Genomic DNA, 12,360 nt, shown 5'->3' with positions numbered 1-12,360 from the left:
TCCTGCATTTCAAGAATGTGATGTGTTACAGAACAATTTTCACAACCATAATGTAAAGAACTGTAACGATAAAGAGAATTTAAAATATAAAATTAAGCAAAAGAGTTTAACATTTCAAAAAAAAGAATGTTATGTAAATGGAAGCTTTTTTTCACTCAGCTTCATTCTCTGGAGATTCATCCAGGTCATTGCCCAAATCAATAGTTCATTCCTTTTTCTTGCTGAGTATATTCCATGGCATGGGCGTACCACAGTTTAACCATTCACCCGTTGAAAGACATCTGGGCTGTCTCCCTCTGGGGGGCTATGACAAATAAAGCCGCCATAAACAGTTGCATACAGGTTTTTGTGTGTGCATAACTTTTTGTTTCTCTGAGACAAATAACCAGAAATGCAGTTGCTGGCGTAGAGAAATTGGCAAACTGTTTGGCTCTACCATTTTACATTCCCCCCAGCAGCGTGTGAATGAACCAGTTTCTCTGTATCCTCACCAGCATTTGGTGTTGCCACTGTTTTTGATTTTAAGCTGTTCAACTGGGCAGGTAATGATAACTCACCGTGGCTTTAATTTGCCTGTCTCTAATGGCCGATGGTACCTCACATCCTTTCATGGGCCCATCTGCCATCTGGGCATCATCTTTGGTGAAATGTCTCCTCATGTCTTCTGCCCATTTTCTACCTGGATTTTGGGGGGTTTTTACTGTAGAATTTTGGAGTTCCTTCTCTCTTCAAGATACTACTCCTTTGTCAGATAGGTTTGCAAATATTGTTTCCCCAATCCATAGCTTTTTTTTTTCCTCTTCTCGTGGACTTCTGCAGAGCAAAAGTTTTTTTAATTTTGATGCAGTCTACTTTATTAATTTTTCCTTTTGTGGATCTTTTGGTATCAAGTCTGACAACTCTGTGCCTAGCCTTAGATCCTGAGGGTTGGTATGGTTGGTTGCTTTCTGAAAGTTTTTTAGTTTTACATTTGAGTCTGCTCCATTATAAGTTAACGTAGGTACAAATCAAGGTCCGTTTTGGGGCATGTGGATATCCAGCGGTTCCAGCACTGTGGAAAATGCTCGTTCCTCCATCCAGTTGCTTACGCCCTTTTTTTTTTTTTTTTTTGCCAAAAGTAAGTTACCACAATGAGCTACCACTTCGCACCTACCAGGATGGCTATTCCCCAAAAAAGGGAAAATCACAGGTATTGCTGGAGTCCTCATGCATCGTGGGCGGAAACCTAACATGATGCAGCCGCTTTGGAAAACAGTCTGGTGGTTGTTCAAACGGTTAAATATAGAACTACCTGATCACCTAGCAATCCTCCTCCTAGGTGTACATCCAAAAGAATTGAAAGCAGAGACCTGGACAGATGCTCGTACACTGGCGTTCATGGTTGCGTTATTCACTAGCTAAAAGGTGGAAGGAACCCAAGTGTCTGTCAACAGATGAGCAATACACATGATGTGATAAATGCACACAGCAGAGTATTATTCAGCCACAGAAATGAATGGGCTTTTGAAAAAACTCTACAATATGGCTGGACCTTGAAAACGTTACGCCTGGTGAAATAAGCCAGAGGGGAAATGTTTGTAAGCCCCCACTTATATGAGATGACCTAGAATAGGCAAATTCACAGAGATGGGAGAATAGAGGTTGGGGGTGGGGCTGGGAGGCAGGAGGGAATGGGGAGCCATTGTTCAGTGTCTGCAGGGTTTTTGTTGGGGAGGATGAAAAAGTCCTGGGTGTAGATGGTGATGTTCACGAGACTGTGGCCATCTTTGATGCCGCTGAATTATGCACTTTACAAATGGTCTAAATGATAAATGTTATGTATGTTTTACCGCAAAGAAGAAAAATTAGTGTTTAAAAACCAATGCGTGTATTTGTGGGGGTCTGTCCGTGGGCCCTCTCTCCTGCTCGCTGACCCACGTGTTTATCCACACTGAGTACTGTGGCCATGTGGGTGGGCCTTCACATGGGGGGGCGCCTCCCCCTTCTTCTGTTGCTGAATTTAGCTATTCTAGGGCCCGGGGGCCTGTCATTTTTGGAGTCCCTCGCAGGCTCCCTCGTGTGGCAGGTGGCTCTGTGGTTTACCCAGTTTCAGGGTCACCCCCGGCACCTGCCTCGTCCTCAGCCCCCATATCTGATTCATTGACAGGGGTCGCTTTTTCTTGGTAGACATAGCTCCAGTCTGTCCCCGTCTCTCTCTGTGTCCCGCCATCCCGGCTGCCTTCATCGGTTGCCTGGAGCAGTGCCGCCTCTTGTCACTTGTCCCCACACCCACTCAAGCCACCGTGGTCTCGTGCTCCACAGACAGGGCGGCCAGAGTTGTACCTTCCAAGTGCGGGCCTGTCCCCAGCACCTCGGCTGGCTCCCGCCCTCTCGGGCCTGGCTCCCCCACACCCTGATCCCTGCAGCCAGCCCTTCTCAGCTGGGATTTCACAGTTCATTTGTGTGACGCTTGGCTAGAGGCCCCACCAGGCAGGGACTGTGCTGCATCCCCACCCCAGCCCTGGTGGCACACGGTGGCCGCACATCGGATTTCTGTGGACAGAATCCCTGACGGGGGAGGAGGTTGCATGCTGCGGGCACCCATGGCCCGAGGAAATGAGCCCGGAGAGGCGGGGAGAGGCTGGGGGTATCTGGGGAGGAGGTGGCTTTAGCTGTGTGGGCCCTGGTAGGGTTTCAGCAGGAGAGGGACATAAACTGGATTTTACAGAGGTCTCCCTGGCTCTGGGGGAAACTAGGCTTTGTGGAGACCCTTGGCAGGCAAGGAATTCTGATGGCTTCTAGAAGGATGAAAGGATGTGTATCCTACGAAAATGCAAATGGTAAGTAGGCTCAGAGGGGCCGGACTCCACCTGTCTGACTGGCCAGGAGCGCGGGGAGCTTGCCTGCCTACAGCCTGGGCAGGGAGGCTGAGGGGCTGGGACAGGGGGGGAGGGGGGGCGCGGGCAGCCCTCGCTTGGGCAGCTTGGTGGTCATGATCCTGGCCCACAGCCGCACTGGCCCACCCGTGAGGTGACATCTGCACCCGGGTGTCGCTGCCGCCCCGTTTGTGAGAGCAAGAGGCCCGAAAGCACCTACCTGGCCCCGTGCGGACCAACTCAAGGCACAGCCGCCCTTCCCGGCCGCTGCTAAAGCAGCATGGCCTTGCACGGGTGTGGGCTTGGAAAATCACTAAGACGTAGGTATTTTTTTCTTTGTCTTTAACATCGTAAATTTAAATTGTTCGTGCACACGGTGCCAAGCGTATGAAGCATGAATGCGTAGCATAACCAGTTACTGTAGAGAGAAAACCCATGTAGCCTCCCCCAGGTGAAGGAGGGGGTGCCGCCCGCCAGAAGCCCCCCTCAGGCCCTCTCTTCCCCAGAGGCAGCCCCTCCCCCTACTCCGGAGGGGCCTGCTGCCTTGCGCTTCCCTTGGGTTTTTTTTTTTTTTTTTAAAGATTTTTTATTTATTTATTTGAGACAGAGAGAATGAGAGAGCGAGAGCACATGAGAGGGGGGAGGGTCAGAGGGAGACGCTTCCCTTGGGTTTTGCCTGCTCTGTACGTAGCCCCGAACAGCAGGTTTCATTTCGTCTAGCTTTGAGCCTTTTCTAAACAAAGTAGTAAGAGGTACTGTTTGACGTTTTGCTTCTTCGTTTTTGGTATTCGTGCCCCTGTATATTCTCACTGTCGTGCACCACTCCGTGGGGCCAGGAGGTCCCAGATCATCATCTGTGTCCCTGAGGACAAGCGCTTGGGTTGGTTCCAGTCTCTAGCTGATTCAGACCGAGCTGCAAAAACCTCCCCACGCGGGTCCCTGAGGCCAGCGGGCCTAGATCTGCTCAGCTACATACCCAGGAGAGTGCATTCTAGGTCCCGAGGGAGTGTGCCTGGGAGAGCATCCGCGAGGTCCCCGGGGTGTGCCTTCCCCTCCGCTGGCGGCTGCCAGGCTCCTCCCTGTGCCACCACTGCAGGCGATCCAAGGAGTGTTTTTGAGAGAAGCAAGGTCAGAATGGTGTGCACGGTGTGGTGCGTGGTTTTTAAAAAAGGTGTGCAAGCGTGTTTGTGCACACACATCCACGCACATACGTGTGGGCTCTCTCGGAAAGGAAAGAAAGGACACTCTACTAGAGGTTGCCTCCGGGGCTGAGCTTGGGCCACTGGGGAGGGTGCTGGCCTCTCACTGTTTACCGTGTGAGGCCATTGGCTTTTGAACCATGTGCCCGGATCCTAGGATCCTATGGAGACAGACTGAAGGAAAGGAAAGAAAGGGGATGGAGCCCAGATGTGGCAGACTGTTAATAGTTGAGAACCCGAGTGACGAACTTCACATGGGTTGATTGGTTTGGTCTCTATTTGGGGGTATGTTTATGAAGTTTTTTTATAACAGTCTGTTCAGTGCAAGATGATCCTAGAGCAACCACTCCTCTCTCCAAAGCCTGGCCTGGGGAGCACTCCTTGCTTGTTTCCATTGTGACTTCTGGGGAAAGGGTACTCCCTCCTCCTCCCCACCCTTCCCCACCCCTCCCCTTGGGACCTGGTTTCCCTTGGCTGGCCAAAACTGCCCAATCCTGACTGCCTCCCCAGCCAGAGCCCAAACCTGCCTGTCCGGTCTGGGAAGGTCTGGGCGCCCACCCACTTGGCTCCTCTCTGGGTGGCCGCCTGACAGGTGCTCCACCCCATAGAGGAGGGAGTGGCCTGGGAGCTGGGACTTCTGGGGTCTCCTAGGCCTGCCCTGCTGTAGCCCCAGGCCCAGCCTAGGTCCCACTGCGAGCCCCTGGCTGGGTGGGCAGGTGGTAGGCAGGAGGGGGATGTCCAGGACCTTGGAGTCCGTGCAGCCTCCCGGGTCCCAGTGACAAAGTCGTCTGGGAGTTGGCTGCAGTGGGAGCAGTCTTGATAGAGGTGCCAGAGCAGGGGGTGGAAGGACACAGGCGTCTCTATCCACCTGCCTGCCTGGGCCACTTGCTCACTGTTCTCACGGGCTCACCGTCGACTGGGCGCCGGTCCTGGGTCACCTGTGAGAACCTGAGAATCTGGTCCCTGCCGTTCACAGGACCCCCCCGGTTGGGGAACATCCCTACTCAGATATCAGCCCCTTGAAGCAGGGAGTTTCATCTAGTTCACTGCTGAATTGTCAGGGCCTCCAACAGGCCCGCCTGGCAGGTGCTAGGAGCTCAGGGAATGTGTGACCAATGAGGGGAGACGGACATCTGGAGGGGTCAGCCCTGACATGGAGTCTAGAGGAGGTACCAGACCCAGCCTGGTGCCAGGGAGGGCTTCCTGGAGGAGAAGACGCCTGAGGCCCTGAAGGTGACTGGTGATGAAGCAGGCAGCCCCTCCCTGCCCCCCACGTCCCCTGTCAGGGGGAAGACAGACAGATAAGCACAAAAGAAACAAATTTCACCCAGGGAGCTCTGACCGGGGCCCTGGAACACTTTGCTGAGGAAGTAAGATCTGGAGGGGAAGGGAGGTGAGAGGCAGAGGTGGGGTGGGGTGTGCACACCCCTCCAAGAGTTCCCCTGTCTGGGCATCTTTTTCCTCTGTCTGGAATGGGGGTTCTGGGCAAGCTAGCCTCATGCTCAGAGCAGCTGCCTGGGAAGCCTGGTGCCCAGCCCCTTTGCTGGGTGCCTTGGGCAAGTCTCTCAACCTCTCTGGGCCTCAGTTTCCTCCATTGTAAAATGAACCTGAAGAAATACCTATCCCTTCAGGGCCTTGGTGGGGAAATGACTTAATGTGTGTCGATGCTAAGAGCAGGACCTGGCTCAGGGTAAGTTCTCTGCGGAGTTGGGCCCCTCACTTTTAGGTTAGTTGCATCCTGGCATGGCTGGCGAGACGAAGCCAGCAGGGTGTGCAGGGGCCCCAGCCCCCCCCCTTTCTCCCTCCCTGTTTCCACCATTCACAGCCACCAGCCCCACTTCCACACCTAGAGATGGCTATGTCTGGGGTCCACTCTGACCTGCCCCACGTCTAATGAGAGAATGGGGTGGAGCAGGAGAGGCCCCCTTTGTGCACCCTCTCGGTGTTCTTGCTAGAATCACCGGGTTGGGGGGTGGGGGGGCCAATACGGCAAGCTCTGGATCTCCAGCCACCCCACCGCATCAGAGAGCCCACCCATCACTGTCCCTCTGTCCAGCCCCCGGCCCAGGCTGTCGTTTCAAACCTGGCCGCGCTGCCAGCCACTCTCAGCCACTTAGCCCCGTGCGGTGTGGTCTCTGCTTCCCTGCCTCCTGGTGCCACGCCTGGCACGGGGGTGTGCAGGTGGTGGTGGTGGGGGCGCGGACCCTGTTGAAGCAAGGGCTGGGGCTTGCGTCCCCTGCTCCTGTGTCCCTGACCAGCCCTTCCCTCTGCTGGGGCAGTGGGTGGCCCAGTGGCCCAGGCTTTCCAGGCTCGGCCCCTCCTTCCCTCCGTTCCGCCCTCCGCCCTCCGCCCTCCATGGGCCAGAGCCACAGGCAGCTCAACTCCTGCCAGGGCAGGGCCTCGGCACCACCCACTGCCAGGGAGGCCGGGGTGCAGAGCCAGCCAGCTCTCCTCGGTGGGCGCCGCATCCAGGGCCAGAGGAAGCCCCTCGATCCCCATGCCTTCTCTGCCCGCTGGAAGCCTGTCCGCTGCCCTCTCCCACTGAGGGTGGCCCGGGACAGAGGAAGAGGATGGTGGAGGTGAGCGGACCCTGGCCTCGGGCAGACAGGGAGGAGAGGGAAGGAGCGGGGAGGACTGCCCAGGGCGTGGGAGGGCAGTCCTGCCGCCCACACGGAGGAGCCACCGAGCCAGTGTCAGCATGTGCTCGGGGGACCACCCCTTTCTCGGGGCCAGGGGCGAGGTCGCTGCATTTCCGTGTCTGGAGGCAGGTGTCTGCTGGCGCTTAACCACGCGCCTCCGTGCAGGTCCCTGAGCGCCTCCGGGGGAGCTCAGTCCTGGGGTCTGGTCCGCAGGGGGGTAGTTCGGAGGGGCTGTGCCTCACTGGGTCACCCTGGATGACCCTGGAGTAGATGGTGGGCCTGCCTGGGTCTGTTGTGGGGTCTCATTTCCTCCTGTGTGTGGATCTAGGGTTGTGTGGGTCTTGTGGCCTAACTCCGTGTCTGGCGGAGTGTACCTGGGTATGTGTACGGGGTCCTTTCTAGGTAAGTCAGGCGGTTAGGGAGCATCTGGGATTGGGTATATGCACGCGTGTGCCCGCATTTTGAGGTGGTGGCAGCTCTGTATTGTGTATATTGTTGGTATGTGTTGTGGGTCTCTTTCGGGAGTCCGTGCATCTCTGGGGGTGTGTGGATCTTTATACCTTTTGTGGAGGGGGTCCTGGGCCCACGGCTTCTTCAGGGACCCAGCTGTGGGCTGCCCGATTGTTCCGGCCTTTCTGTTCCAAGAGGTTCCTCCGAGCCAGGCCCGTCTTTCTGACTGCTTCCCCTGCATTCTCCCACTGAGGCCACGAAGCTCGGCAGGCTCTCCTGGGGCTTGTATCCCACAGGCAGGGACTAGGGCTCGGGGCGGGGGGGGGGGGTGTCCTGTCCTGTGCCAAAGCCCCTGTAGGGCGCCATGGGGCGGCTTCACATGCTTCAGCATCGAGGGCTCCTGTGTGTGTGTGTGTGTGTGTGTGTGTGTGTGTGTGTGTGAGAGAGAGAGAGAGAGAGAGAGAGAGAGAGAGAGAGCGCGCGCGCGAGCAAGCAGGAAGTTGTGCGGCAGGGGACGACTGGAGTGAGGGGGGTGCCCTGGGAGGGCTCTGGAGCCTCTTTCCTGCCTGTTAGCCCGTCCCGCCTTCCTGCCCTACCTCAGGGGAAGAATGAATGAAGTCTGATCTGATTTTCCTGGTCCCTGGGGGCTCGCCCACACTCTCAGGTTTGTTGTGGCATCCATCCCCACCCTGGGCACCCCTGGGGGGTGACGGATGCCAACAGTGCCCTTTGTGTCTGTGCCCTGTTGGGCCTGGCCGGGTGGGGAGGGGGCATCTGAGCCTGGGGACTGCCAGAGGAGCCACCCGGCCTCCCTGGGGGCTCGGAGCACCGGCCTGGCTGGGCCCAGGAAATACCTTCTCTTCATTCAGCCACACTGTCTGAGCTGCGCCCCACCTGTGTTGGGCAGGGCTGGGGACACAGGGTGGCTGAGATGGCCCCGGGCGCCACCTCTCGGGGAGGAGGGGCTCCCAGTGCAGACAGCGCAGCCTGTTCTGCTCCCCGATCCGGGCCCTGGAGAAAGTAAGACAGCAGAGGCAGGGAGGCTGGACCCTTGCTCTGGCCTGGAGAGGAGTGTTCCTTCCCTCAGGCATTCAGCAGCAGCAGCAACGGCAGTGGTAATGCCAGAGGGGTGGCCTGTAGCGAGGACCCACTTGGTGGCAGGCACCGTCTCTCTGCCGAGTCCTTGCCCTGGCACGGTCTGTGCAAAGGCCCGGTGCCAGGGGATGGCGCTGCATTTGGCTGGAACATGGAGAGCAGGGCTGCTCCTCACGCCCCAGACTGCCGACACCAGCTGCTTCCCAAGGCCAGGGTGACCCGTGGATCTCTGTCATCCTGTGGGATTTCATGCATTATGGGGACCAGTGGATTCCCGGTGGCATCTCTCGCCATGGGACTTGCCTCTTGCCTGTAGCCAAAACGGGCCATCACGTCCTCACATTTCCAGCTGAGGCAGCGTGGCTGGGGTGGGCCTCCCTGGGGTGAGGTGGACCCGGGGCTAGGATCACTGGGGGCACCTCTCCTGGTGTTTGGAACATCGGCCAGCTTATTCACAAATAGCCAGATTTGGTCTCTAAAGATTCGGACCAGTTCCTGCTCGGGCATGAAGGTCCAACCTCCAGGCAGTGTGGGACAGGCACTGGGGACTCCTGTCTGCCCTCCGCCCCCACCTCCCTTGCCCCCACCTCCCCCACCTCCTCCTCAGGGTCCAGATGTCTCACTTGGCCATGCCGTCATTCATTTGTTGCACAAATACGTGCCGAGTGCCTACTGCTCTAGATGCCAAGGATATAGCAAGAATGAGCCAAGCGCCCCCGCTCTCAAGGAGCCTCTTTTGGGGGCAGGGGAGCAGAGGGGATCAATAGTCTGCATGTGGATGATGTCAGGTGGTAATAAATACCACGGAGAAGCATAAACCGGGGGTGCAGATTTTGTCAGGGATCAAGAAAGTCCTCTCTAATGAGGTTTTCTTTTTTAAAGATTTTTATTTATTTATTTGAGAGAGGGAGAGCACAGAGAGAGGAAAAGCAAGCTCCCAACCAAGCAAGGAGCCCGATGCAGGGCTCGATCCCAGGACCCTGAGATCATGACCTGAGCCAAAGGGAGACGCTTAGCCGACTGAGCCACCCAGGCGGCCCTCTAGTGAGGTTTTATTTGCACAAAGACCCGAATATCAGGAAAGGGTGAGCCACGCAGCTCTGGGCAGAGGGAAGAGTAGGTGCAAAGGCCCTGAGGCTGGAACAAGCTTGAGACGTCCAAGACAAAAATGTAGGAGGCCGGTGCAGTTGCAGTGAAGAGAGAGGAAAGGATGAGGTCCCGAGGTTGGCAGAGTCCAGCAGGGCAGGGCCTTGGTGGGTGACAGTGGGGAACTTTATCCAAGAGGGAGGCCCTGGGAGAGCTGTTTGTTTAACGTTGCTTCTGGTTCCCGCCTAAGCAAGGCAGCCTTTCTGAACTTGGTTCTGGTCATTGACAGTACCGTTGTGTTGGCCCTTGTTCTTGTCCCATAAGCTTCTGGGGTCCTTCATGTGGAGCATAGGCCTTGGCCGGAGCCAGGGCTGCCGGGAAGCAGGAGGCGGAGGGGGCAGCGACAAGGCCTTCTTTGTGGGTCAGCGTGGGCACTTTGGTGACCTGGTGCTGGGCAGCCCTGGGCAGTGACTTCCCCTCTCTGGGCCTCGGTGTTTGGTTAGGGAAACAGGAAGGAAGAGGATTCTCCCCGCACCCACTCCCCCACCCCTGTTGGGAGGGCTCAAGGTGGCCTGGTCTGTGTGCCCGGCCCCTCCATCTGCTCAGGCACCAAAAAGGAACGGCCTGCCCTAGGTGCTGGGATCGAGCCGTAACCAACTGAAACATTGTTCCTGCCTGCGCCGAGCCACTGACTTCGCGGGAAACACTCATCACCGGGTAACGAGTTAGGTGATGCAAAGGGCCGGGAGAGCGCAGACCTGCCGAGCCAGGCACTGGGGATGTGGTGATGGGCAAGACCGGACCCGGTCCCCGCCCCCGTGGTGCGCTTGCTGCGGCTGGTATGGAAAATAGTGTCAGTCCTCAGCAAGTCCTGTCATCTTGGCCGTTAAAGCATGCCCAGAGCCTGCCCGCTTCTCCTGCCCACCCCTGGGCCGTCACGTCCTCTACCTCCCTGGGCTCCACGTGGCCACAGGGAGCCTGTGGACGCCTGAGTCAGGCCACGTCCCTCCCCTGCTTGGAGTCCTTGTGTGGCTCCACCTCACTCTGGGGAAAGGACAGAGTTGTCCCCGTGGCCCACAAGTCCCTACGCGATCTGCCCCCACCACCCCCGCCACTTGGCCTCCTCTGCTGTGACCACATCAAGCATGTCCCCACCTGGGGACATTTGCCCTGACTCTTCCCTGCTGCCGGGTGTCCGCGTGGTTCCCTCGCCCCTCCCCCACCCCGGGGTCCCTGCTCAAGGGTCACCTTCCCAGCCAGGCCCTCCCCGACCACTTCACTGAAAACCTTCCAGCTTCCCCTGCCCCTCAGCACTCTCTTGATCCTTGCTTTGTGTATGTCCTCAGAATTTATCCTCTGACTTACTAGATATTCTGATTTAGCTCATTTATCAACTGTCTCCTTTCCCCTAGAACGTGAGCTCTGTCCACAGGGCTGGGATGCTTCTGGCCATTCTGACAACCACTAGGAGTCCCAGCCCTGGCCTGGCGGAAATCAGCCCTCAGTAGCCATGGACTGTGGGCAGGTGCGGGAGTGTGAGGGGGTCCTTTGGGAGTAGAGTAGGTGCTTGCCAAGGAAGGGGCTCAGGCATGTGTCAGGCCCAAAGCTCGTGGTGGTCAAGGTCCCTGGGGATTCCTTGGAGGAATTAGGCTCAGGACAGGGGGGCTGGGAGAGAGATGTGGACTGGGGAGGGTGGGGGGCTGTACAGGTGGGCACGCGAGAGCTGAGCAAAGGTGTGGAGGTGGGACGGGTGTGAGGGGTTAAGGGAGGCAGTGAGGATTCTGCTGGGGGCCGGAAAAGTAGGCCGGACTCCCCCTCCTTTTTCAGAACACAGCCGGGGGCGACTGGGTAAACTGAGGTGGGAAGGGGCTTGCCAGAGCTAGTAGGTAAAAGTCTTGGCGGGGGGCGCCTGGGTGGCTCAGTCGGTTAAGCGTCTGCCTTCGGCACAGGTCATGATCCCAGGGTCCTGGGATCGAGTCCCACGAAGGGCTCCCTGCTCAGACGGGGGTCTGCTTCTCCCTCTCCCTACTGCTTGTGCGCTGTCTCACTATCTCGCTTTCTCAAATAAATAATATCTTTAAAAAATAAGTAAGTGAGTCTTGGTAGAAGGTTGAGTGGGAGGCAGCGGTGGCAGCCCCAGTGCCGGCTGGGGACACGGAGCCTTCCTTCATGGTCCTCTTCCTGATGTAGGGTTTCATTTTGGAGACCATGATCGGGATCGTGGCACATCCCCTGCTCTTTCCTGGGCCCCTGGGTTCCCTCTCGGTCAGCTCCCCAAACTGCAGGGGAGCAACTTGATTCAGAGCCTGGGGGGGAGGGAAGGGGACGGGAGGGAAGGAGTTTTTCACATGCATGCACGCGTGTTTGCACACGCACGTGCACACGTACACACGCACACACACTCCCTGGATGGCTTTGTCACACAAATGGATCTTGCTCTACCACCAGAGCTGATTTCCTTGGTGGGGGGAGTTAGGGGTGGGGTGGGGTGGGATGGGTGGGTATCATTTTCTTCCCATGAAAGCTCAGAGGGTAGAACCAGCGAATGCAGGGGTGACTAGAAACTTGGAAGCTTTGGCAAGGACAGGCTGGAAACTGCCTGTCCCACATGTCGAATAATTCAAAAGCCTTTTTTTCATTGCAATGAACATTTGAGAGTAGGATGCAAAATGTGCCTGCGTTCGTGGGATCAGATGCTGGACTTCAGAGGCATCTGTGGCCTGGCTGGTGGCCGGTGGCCACCGTTCCCTCTGTCTGAGGTTGCTGCTTCACCCTCTCCTGGAGTTTCCCAAGGACCACCTCGGCAGAATCAGAGGTGTCTGAGCAGGGGTGTAGCGTAGTGGGTAGAGCTGAGTCAGTTCATTCACCAGAGGTTCCTTGAGTGCCTAGTGGGGGCTGGGCTGTGTTGTAGACAGTGGGGTACAGCGGGGAGCAAGGCGAATGACAGATGCAAAGGGAAAGGCGTAGAGGGGGACAGGACAGGAGCAGGGCTATTTGAGGACAGACGTGCATACAGGGAAGGAGGGAGGGAGCCAT

General features: G+C 57.1%; 1 protein-coding gene across 5 annotated transcripts in view; it reads left to right on the top strand.

Annotated features, from left to right (window-relative positions):
• Positions 1–12,360, top strand: part of PAK4 (p21 (RAC1) activated kinase 4) — a 42,931-nt gene that overhangs the window by 17,481 nt on the left and 13,090 nt on the right. Inside the window, exons 1-2 of one of the 5 annotated variants that reach the window (XM_035023409.1) lie at positions 9,818–10,048; positions 10,737–10,849. The exons of 2 other annotated variants lie outside the window; for them this stretch is intronic. The gene's annotated coding sequence lies outside the window, so the exon portion shown is untranslated. Of the gene's footprint in view, positions 1–6,448; positions 6,634–9,817; positions 10,049–10,585; positions 10,850–12,360 lie in introns of those variants that run through there. 2 more of the 5 variants (XM_035023407.1, XM_035023408.1) reach the window with 2 other exon arrangements.

The sequence above is a fragment of the Mirounga leonina genome, unplaced genomic scaffold (assembly GCF_011800145.1).
Source record: "Mirounga leonina isolate KUSES-001 unplaced genomic scaffold, KU_Mleo_1.0 Mir_177, whole genome shotgun sequence".
NCBI classification, from domain to species: domain Eukaryota; kingdom Metazoa; phylum Chordata; class Mammalia; order Carnivora; family Phocidae; genus Mirounga; species Mirounga leonina.
The sequence above is the reverse complement of the archived record's forward strand: the minus strand, read 5'-3'. Positions and strand labels throughout refer to the sequence as shown.